The following is a 9,950-nucleotide window of genomic DNA, read 5'->3' as shown; positions in this document are numbered from 1 at the left end:
CTGGATCCTTATAAAGAATCTATGAGGCAGGCATTAAAGTATCATTGACCCCACTTTGTCACAGAGGAAACTGAGGCAAACAAAGATTGTGACTTTCCACTGATCACACATCTAATAAATGACTGAGGAAGCAATTGTCTGAGGATTCTCTCTTTACTATAAGTTCAGCGTTTTTGTATTGCATTACAAAATATCTAAAAGAGGAGGAAATGACATTTATACAGCACATTAAGGTTTATAAAAATAATGCATTATTTCACTTGGTCCTCATAACAACATTTTGAGGTAGGAACTAAAATATTATCATCCCCATTTTATAGTCAAAAAAGGGGATTCAGTATTCTTCACTGAATTCTTTCTAAGTCTATCACTCAGAACTTTTGAAAATTTAGATTCACCTGCTCTATATTATCCATACATAACTTTTTTTAGTTTGTTTCCTTTTTACAAGGCAATGGGGTTAAGTAGCTTGCCCAAGGCCACACAGCTAGATTAATTATTAAGTGTCTGAGGTCAGATTTGAACTCAGGTACTCCTGACTCCAGGGCTGGTGCTCTATCCACTGTGCCACCTAGCAGCCCCCATATATAACTTTTAAAAACATCAATCCAACCCTTCTTTTCTCATTCTGAGTCTTAATTCTTTTAATCTGTTCTCAGAGTGACTGAATTATCCTCTTCAAAAGGGGATAATTAACAAGTTAGTTACCCTTCTTTGTACCTTTTCCAGTTCTACTAATGATTATTTAGTTAATTTGTAGTAGTTCAAATGTAGATATATTCTAGTTGCCAAAATCTTATCATTTCTACCTCCATACCATCTACACTAAATCCATCCTAATTCTCTCCACTCACACAGCCACTGCCATTCTTCAGGTTCTCATCAACTGCCATCTCAATTATTGCATAGAATGACCTAGGCATCCTTGATGGCTGACTAAGCACTAAGGACTCCACAGGGTCTACTGCAATCACCTTCATGACTTTGGAACAAATTGTTCTAACCTATCCATTCTGCCTATAGGAATATCTCCACATACTTGAGATGAACATCTCTCTAACTCATTGAAAGATTTGAGGCCTCAGCCCAGTTTGACTCATTGACTGAGAAGGTTTTTACTGGAGTGTAGCTGCTAAGCATACTACAGTTTCTTGAGAATTGGATGATTCAGAAGCATACCAAAAAGTAGACAGTCCTGAAAAGGGCTTGACCAATCCTCACATTAGAAGGTGAACCTGAACACTGTACACACATCCATGCTCATTGATTGATGGATTGATGCATAGTTTGGGATGGGAATAAGATTATGCTTCCTGTTAGATCTCTAAAAATCTCTCATTTTGTTAAACTTCACAAGAATACATTGAACTAATAATTGTCTACAATAGCTTGGAGTCCACAATCTTTATTTTGAAGTACTATTTTCCCCTTTAGTTCATCTCTTTCTATATCCTCACACTTCAACTGATCCTCTCACTCACAAAGGTGACTGGGTAAAAGTAGAGGACTTAAAGTCAGGAAGAGATATTCAAAATGCACCTCAAATATCTATTTTCCAAGTTACCCTGGGCAAGTCAATTAACCCTTCTCATCCTCAATATTCTCAATTGTAAAGTGGGGGAAAATAATAGTACATATCTCCCAGGATTGTTATGAAGATCACACATGACATATGGAGTGTTCTGTAATCCTTAAACTTTCATGGATTTCCTGAAAGACCATGAATTCCAGGATCTATTAGCATCTTTTATCAATTCAATTTTGAAGAGTTTAATGTCATCTGAAAATTAGATACATCCCAAGCTATTCTCTCTTCCTTAGATTATTTAATGTCAGATTACTGGAATTAAATAAAGTCAATCCCTAGCACTAAACTTTAGCAGGAATAGTGCAAAAATATTCTTGCTTTATTGTTAAGAACAAGTTCCTTTATTTCTCTGAAATTTAGTTTACTCCTCTATAAAATGGTTATGATGACATTGATAATGCCTACATCATAAGACAAATAGTAAAGGATAACATAAATGTAATTTATTATATTTTATCCTGAAAAGTGTCTTCACTATAATTTACCTGCCTTCAATAATTCCTGGATAGTCCTAACATCAATAGACCAATGGCTCTCATTTTCAACCTGAAAAACTATTCTAAAATGAACAATGAGTTCATAAGCAAACATAATTTTTCAGAGGAAAGACAACGTATTTTCTAAGAATGAAAACTCACTAATCTACTGCTACTAATCCCCTTTAGTACCTGACAAAACATCCTCTATATCTCACTGTCATTATTTCTTCAGTCAGATTTGATGTAGACATTTTAAGAGCTTTTTTGAAAGTATAAATAATTTTCAGTGGCTCTCTTTTGGAGGCATGATTATTGATCCTTCTCAGCCTTCCACACCTTCTCTCATCCCTCATCCCTCATACTTAAAGAATTCTAGTAGTCACATTAACAAGCATTTTCTAAGCACCCACCATATAACCTGGCACTATAGCATACCCAAAGATACCAAAAACAAATAGTCCCTACCCTCAAGAAGCATTCTATCTATCTAATGAGAGACACATGCAAACAATAATTTGCAAACAGCATACATCTAGCATAAATTGGAGGCAGTCTCAGAGCAAAGACACAAGCTCTAAAGGGGATCCCAGGACTAACTCTCCAGGTCTTTATCTACAGGGATTTTAGTTCTTTATTATGTCATGGACCCTGTGACAGAATATGGACCTTTTCTAAAAAATCATATTTCTAAATGTAGAAAATAAATGGAAAGAAATGTTAAAATTCAGTTAGAGGCTAATAAAAAAAGATGTCATTTTTTCCATCTACTTTATGAGCTCCCTGAAAGTTATTCACAGGTCCATGGATCTAAGTTAAAGTATCCCTCCTCTAGAAGTCAATAATCTAAAATGTTGGTAAACCATCAGTACTGTGGCAGTCTAGTCAAGTGGACTGTCATTTTTCCTCAACATTTCTATGTTCTTTCCTTTTTCCTTTAAGACTCATTAAGGAATGACATCCTTTTCTGGTGATTCATTTATATCCAATTAGTCTACCAACTTGGACAGGATCATCTGTATGCTTAATCATTAACTTGAACTGGACTTATCTCTGAATAATATTGAATGGAACACCGCAAATGTCTTTTAGTAACTGCAAGTGAAAAAGAAAAAATACTAACCTCTAAGGTATATATTTCTGGAGATACTGAAGTCCAAGTTGGTAATAATTTGTGTCTGGGTGCATATGTTTAAAATATCAAAGCTTAAAACTACACAAAGACTTTTTTGGAACACTCTAAACTGTGTATGATATTTATTTAGCATGTATACATAGATGTGTGTGCATATATAATTTCATTTTCCTTCCTGGACTAGAAGATAAAGAATTAAAAGGAGAATAAGAAGGTAGATTTCCTTTTCATAATTCTGTAGTGACAAAATTATAATAAATTGCAATGACTTTGTCTCTTTTGAAGGAAAGTCAAAGGCAATGTACTGTCCAGTGATGGCAGGGAAGGAACTTGCACAATCAATTTGTATCATTCAGGCTTTGCCTACATAAACACAGCTCCTTTCCAAACGTATTTTTCTCCTTCCAAAGATGGTAATGATAAAACTTTGTAGGGATGCAATATTTCACATAGTTCCTTTCCAAAGCAAAATGATGGTTCGAGGCAATTATCCAGGTAATTTAAGCCCCAAAAAACCTGCTATTGAGGGAAAGATATTTTCTTTGGGCCTGAGTAATCCTGACTGCTTGGCTTACTGAATTATAGACACAGTATGTTCATTATATGAAAGACAAGATCCAATTTTCTTTTCAGACAAACTTTAATTTGTTTGCTTTGGAATTTACTTGCTTAGGATGGTTATTAAGTAATAAACCCCTTGGAATCTAGTTCTGCCAACCAGTTAGTAATACCTTTTTTAAATGTTTAGAGGGCCTTTCATTCAAAGGATACAAAGATTCTATCTGCTACCAAAATGATAGGAGGTAGATAATGAAGCTCAGCTATAAGTTCAATTTAAAAGACATAACTTAATTTTTAACTTAAAAGACTTTTCTGGATTAGAAAAAGACTTTAAGTTTTAAGTCCCCTTTTTTTAATTCCTTTGGTTTTTCAAAAACTCCTTACAAGTTTACAAGGGAAATCTGTTTCTTTTACCAAAGTATTTGCATATCAAAAGCATTTTAAAGAACTCTGTTCTGCTATTAAATGCAGTCTTAGTCCCTAACTGTTCCCGTGGGTTTTAAATTTCTTTATTTTAGGGAGAAGGTGGGATTTAACCCTGACATTTAAGATCGGTTATTCACATTCCTTAATCTTTAGATTTTCTCCCCTAATATTCACTGTAATGTTGGAAGTTGAGTAATTTCTTCTATTATATTAAACCTGAACTATATAAAGGACATAAAATTTGCAGATCCTTACAGTGTAGAGGCAAAGTCTAGCCCCCATAGGCACCAGTGTTCAAAGCAGTCATGTGTATATGACATCAGTGATACACTTTCTATGAATAAGAGGAAGTTTATATTATATGCCATCCTTTTATTTTTGGCAACTGCTATCACCTAGGTGCTCAGTTCTCATAGACCTATAGTTCAGTCCTAAGATATTAATATTTACTCTTCTGGTCCTCAGAAGAGGGTCTTTCTCTTTTCCCTGAAGTTGTTGCTCTCTGCTAGTTCGCAGGTAGATAGTCCGATAAACTAGAGTACACTGATTTATTAATGAGCACTTTTGTAGTTTTATGTACCCCACTTCCCAGATAACATGTTTGTATGTTAATAGTAGCCTTCTATTAAGACCAAGAGAGATTCTACTCATGGGAATTTTTACCATTAATAGAAATGAACAGGGAGAAACAAATATTTAATAAGCATCTACTATGTGCCAGGCACTGTCCTAAACATTTTGCAAATATTATTTCATTTGCAAAGAAGAGATTTGGGATTTTGCTTGGTTGGTGTTTTTTTTAACAGGGATTAGAGTTTAGGGTGCATTTTTTTTAGCATAATGGAAATTTCAAGACCTCTTGCATTTTACAATATGGTTACTGCTTATTCCACCTAAATTAGGACTAATTCTAGTAAAGGAGATGCCTCATGAGTGAGAAAAAATGGAGTGCAATGATATAGTAGCTATAGACAGTAATAAATAATGTTAGTCATGGAGAATTCAAATGAAGCTTAAAAAAAAAGTTGATCTCATTTTTAATTGGCATTTCTTTATTCCCACAAGTTCCTTCTTTTCCTCAGACAACACTTAAAGATTATGAAGTGAGTACATGAGCTGCATTAGGTATTGTGTAATCATGAGAGTCAGTAAGTTCAAAGCCGAACTGAAAAAATAAGGAAAATTCACCAGATAATTAGAGAATCAAGAAACATCAATTTACTGAATGGAAAAGAACTCTGGAGATAGATAAATAGATAGATAGATGGATAAGCAGATAGATGATAGATAGATAGATAGATAGATAGATAATAGAGCTTACTGGTACCAGACACAATGCTAAGAGCTGGGGAAAATTAATAAAAATAAGTAAGATCTCCTGTTGTAATAAAGAAAAAACCAAAATTTAAAGAAGTAAAAGATTCAATGATCAAGTTGAGGTTAAGTTTGGAAATGATGTAAGATAAAGTTCTGGAAAGAAATGCTAAAGTTTGCCAATCAGAGCCCACTGTAGCTAACAGGTTCAAAATTTGATTTCAAGTCCCAACCCTGTTACTTCACTATCTATGTGAACTTAGGAAAATCACAATCTTTTGGGGCCTCAGTTTCCTTATTGGTTAAATGAGGAGGTTGTACTAGATGACTTCTGAGGTTCTTTCTAGTTCAAAATCTATAAACTATGAAACTGTGATGAACCTGAACAAAGTAACATATACTTTGTCTTTTTTTCTCTATCTCTTTTATACATCCATCTTCCAAACCCCTTCTCTTCATCCTGAAACCTACCAAAAGACAATAGATTTTAATATTAAGCATCAAAAGTTTTTTAGATAATTTCAGTATTTTATAGATTATCATTTGCCTCCCCCTTTCCCCACCCACTTGTGCTCTTGTGCTCTCTCTCTCTCTCTCTCTCTCATACTTCTGGAGTGGATTGTTAAATTTTCAGAGTGATCATTTACATCTCAGAAATCAGCAAAACTACAAATCAGGGTTTGATTTATTTTTGTTGTTGTTATTGACTATCTAGACTTAAGAAAGTGAAAGAGAAAATATGAAGCAGATTAAATTTAGTGTATCTTGCATAATGATATAGATTTAGATATATATTCTTTGGATATATATATATATATATATATATATATATATATATATTTTTTTTAGAGAGCTGAACATTTACCGGTACATGCCCATAGCTTTGTATTGTGAGATGTGCTACATCTTAGGAAGGAGTTCATAAGCTGGGCAGTATGCAAAGAAGGGTAGCCAGTCTTCAAGTTCATAAGGATTGAGAGTTAAGGATGTTTAACTTGGAGAAGAGAAGACAGAGGTAGCATGCATGAAGAACCAATAAATGAAAGAGAGCATTGGCTGCTCTGTTTGACTCCAAAGAGATCAAGAGGGTGATGTTAAATTATTGAACAGAATGTTGCCTCAAACAAACTGAGACTGGGAGGATGCCAGAGGGCAGCAATGAATGTAAGTGCAAATAGATAAATGTGGATTTGATATTAGAAAAAAGTTCCTAACAAGTAAAGGTAACCCAGAAAGTATACTTCTGCTTCACTGAAAGCTTTCAAGTATTCTCCCTCACAAAAAGTCTTCAAGTAAATGCTATAGGATTGATACAGAGAAAATTGAGTATGGGAGTGATGAGATCAGTTGGAGACAAACTTTGTAAATCTTTGTAAATCTTGTAAATCTTCCTTCCTTTATCCTCTAATTTAAGCCACACCTGAGGGTCTGACCTAAATTTGATTTGGGTTGTATTGTCTTTTGGTGGGCAGCCAGGGAGCACAGGCCCTGGAAGACCACCCAAAAAGAGACCCCCCTCCCCAGAAGGCAAAATCTCCAATGAGGGACTTGGGTCATTCCCAACTCTCTCTGAGTATGCTAACAAGCATCTGCTCAAAGCTGAAGATAATGGCTCCCCTCACATGGACTCTGGGAGAGAATTTAAGGAGATCCAGGGGATGGGGCTGGTCCCTTTTGCCTTCCAGTCTCCTGCTTAACCCTGACCAGCTGGCCTGGCTATTCAATCAGTAACCCACGTGGTCTTCTCTTTAAACTCTTTTAACTTTCCTATTACTTTCTTAATATGCTGTAACTTCCTTTAATAAATCTCTATTTTCTTTCCAAAAACCTGCATTCCTGACTCTGAGTCATGATTCATCTTAGGGCAGACAGAACCCAAGAAACAAATCAGTGGCAACATTTTGACTATCCATGAAGGGATTCTCTCTGCCCAGACTGGGAAACTGAATTGAGGTGAGAAGCAAAGCCCTTTTTTAGATCCTAGATTTTTAGAAAAGTAGGAAAATTATGGGATCTCTAGCTCTCCTTCCTCTGTGTGTTGTTTCCTGCATGCCCTCTAGAGAAAGGGTACAGGTTGAGGCATTTAGAGATTAACATAGACCTAGCATCCAAGGTGCTAATCTTGCTCAGGTGCCCTTAAATGCTAGTGCACCCTGTGTTAAGTCAGACAGACCACTGAGAGGCAGTTTATGAGTTTGGTTTATCCCACTGTGAAGAGTGAGTCATTAGGAAGGACTTTTAGTTGTAAAACTGATTGATGTGTTGTTTCCTTATCTAGAAGTTAGGAGAATTAAACATCAACATCGGAAAAAACTCGGTACCAAAGGCATCTCCTTTGGGTGAGGTGCTATCTCATTGGAAGGAATTAGACTTGCAGGTTTTAAAAAAGAAATATCTCATTAGTTCTGCACACAGGATTGGCCTAGGTATCATCTAAAAGGAGAAGAAAACTGGCTAATTCATGGCATTCTGCAATGTAAAGTTATCATAGAATTAGACAAAATTTGTAGGACAGGGAGAATTAGAGAAGCTAATTATGTTCAAGCTTTTATGGCATTAACAAGCTGCCAAGAACTTATCAAAAAAAAGGAAAAGTATTAGTGACAAAATCCCCAATAAGTGAGGGATCTGTAGTCCAACTCAAGACAAAGGTCATCAGATGGGTGACTCAGATATAATAGTGGGGAATAGGCTGACTGATACAGCGGACAAGCAAGCAGTCTGTCAGCCTACAACATTGGCTCCCTTAATTCTGCTGTTACCTGAATCCTTCTCCCCTTCAATAGCCCTCAAGAACAAGCTTTAGCCAAGGACTAGGGTTATACTCTCTCCCCCTCTGGGTAGTATCAAGCACCCTCAGGTCAACTTCTCATCCCAGGAGAGAGTCAGTGGAAACTCCTCTTTGGATTTCACTGGGCCACTCACTTGGGAAGAGATGCCCTTTATTCTCTGATAACATCTGTTTTTACAGACCAGCAATTAAGGGAGACTGTCAACCAAATCTGCAGAGCCTGCTTCATTTGTGCTCAAGTGAACCCCAAGGATGGGATTAAGCCTACATTCTTAAGACCTATACAAAGGAGAGGTAACTATCCTGGGGAAGACTGGCAAATCAACTTCACCCATATGCCCCCTTGTCGAGGCTTTAAGTTCCACCTTGGTTTGCTGGACACCTTCACCTCCTGGGTGGAGGCCATGGCCTTGTAGAACTGAGAGAGTTCTTTTGAAGGAGATAATTTCACCTTCAGCCTGCCCTGCTCTTTGCAGAGTGATAATGGCCCTGCTTTTGTCTCTCAGATAACTCAGGGAGTAGCTAGAGCTTTGAACATCACATACTTTCTTCTTTCAGCTTGGTGTCCTCAAGCATCAGGAAAGGTAGAAAAGATGAATGGCACTCACACCTTAGCTAAACTGTGCTAAGAGACTAAGGAAGACTGGATAACTCTTCTTTCAATAAGATTGTTGAGAGTTTGTAATGCTCTATGGGAAAACATTAAATTTAACTGTTTTGAGCTGTTATATGGCAGCCCATTCCTAACATCAGATATTCTTGTGTATCCAGAGAAACACTTAGTTACACAGTTTGCCACACAACTAGGGACTGTCAGAACAACTCTCTCTAAGTACACTAACAAGCATCTGCTCAAAGCTGAAGTTAATGGCTCTAGGGAAGTCTCTCCTGTAAGTCCAGGGGATATGGTATATTTAAAGGGAACAGATTCGCTGGGGGTGAAAAGGGATCCTCTTGAGTTATTCTCTCTACCCCAATAGCAGTGAAATTGGAAGATCTCCCTAGCTGGACTCACCTTTCTAGGATTAAACCTGTCCCTCCCCCAGTTTCCTCCTCCAAATTGCACCACTGGCTCCAAATGAGCCACTAGAAGATTTGGAGTACCTATTTAAGAAGACAGCCTGAGGAGCCTTGGAGATAATTGTCTGTGGATATTCTGCACTCTGTATAACTGAACATATTCTTATTCTCATCCTCACTATCCTTAAATCAAACACATTATGCTATTACTAATTACCTTTTGTCTTTCACTCCTATCTCTCTGGGCTTAGGGTTAATTAAATTCTTCATAACTGGAACTCCATACCAAGAAAATACTGCAAGAGGCATCTTGGATGCAAAATCTCCATTACAGCTCGAGCTCCTCTTCCTCCAGGTCTTCCTGGAGCTCCTGGTTACTTTCCTTGCTGAGTCCCTTCTGCTTCTTTTTGGCCCTTGCCTACTTAAACTCATTGTCAAATTTGTCTCCTCTAGGATTCAAGCAATAGACCTACAGCTAGTGACCTCCTTCCAATATCAGTCCCTATCTGATCCTGATTGCTCACACCCCTTGGATGCTACTTCAATCAAGTTTTATCTGAAGAGTATTCCCTCTCCAAATGGGCCCCTAATAGGTTAGGTAGGGAGATGGTGCCCTGCATAGCTTTGAAGAAGTTCCAG

This window comes from Macrotis lagotis, chromosome 4, assembly GCF_037893015.1.
Source record: "Macrotis lagotis isolate mMagLag1 chromosome 4, bilby.v1.9.chrom.fasta, whole genome shotgun sequence".
Classification (NCBI taxonomy): Eukaryota; Metazoa; Chordata; class Mammalia; order Peramelemorphia; family Peramelidae; genus Macrotis; species Macrotis lagotis.
Note: the sequence above shows the minus strand (reverse complement) of the source record.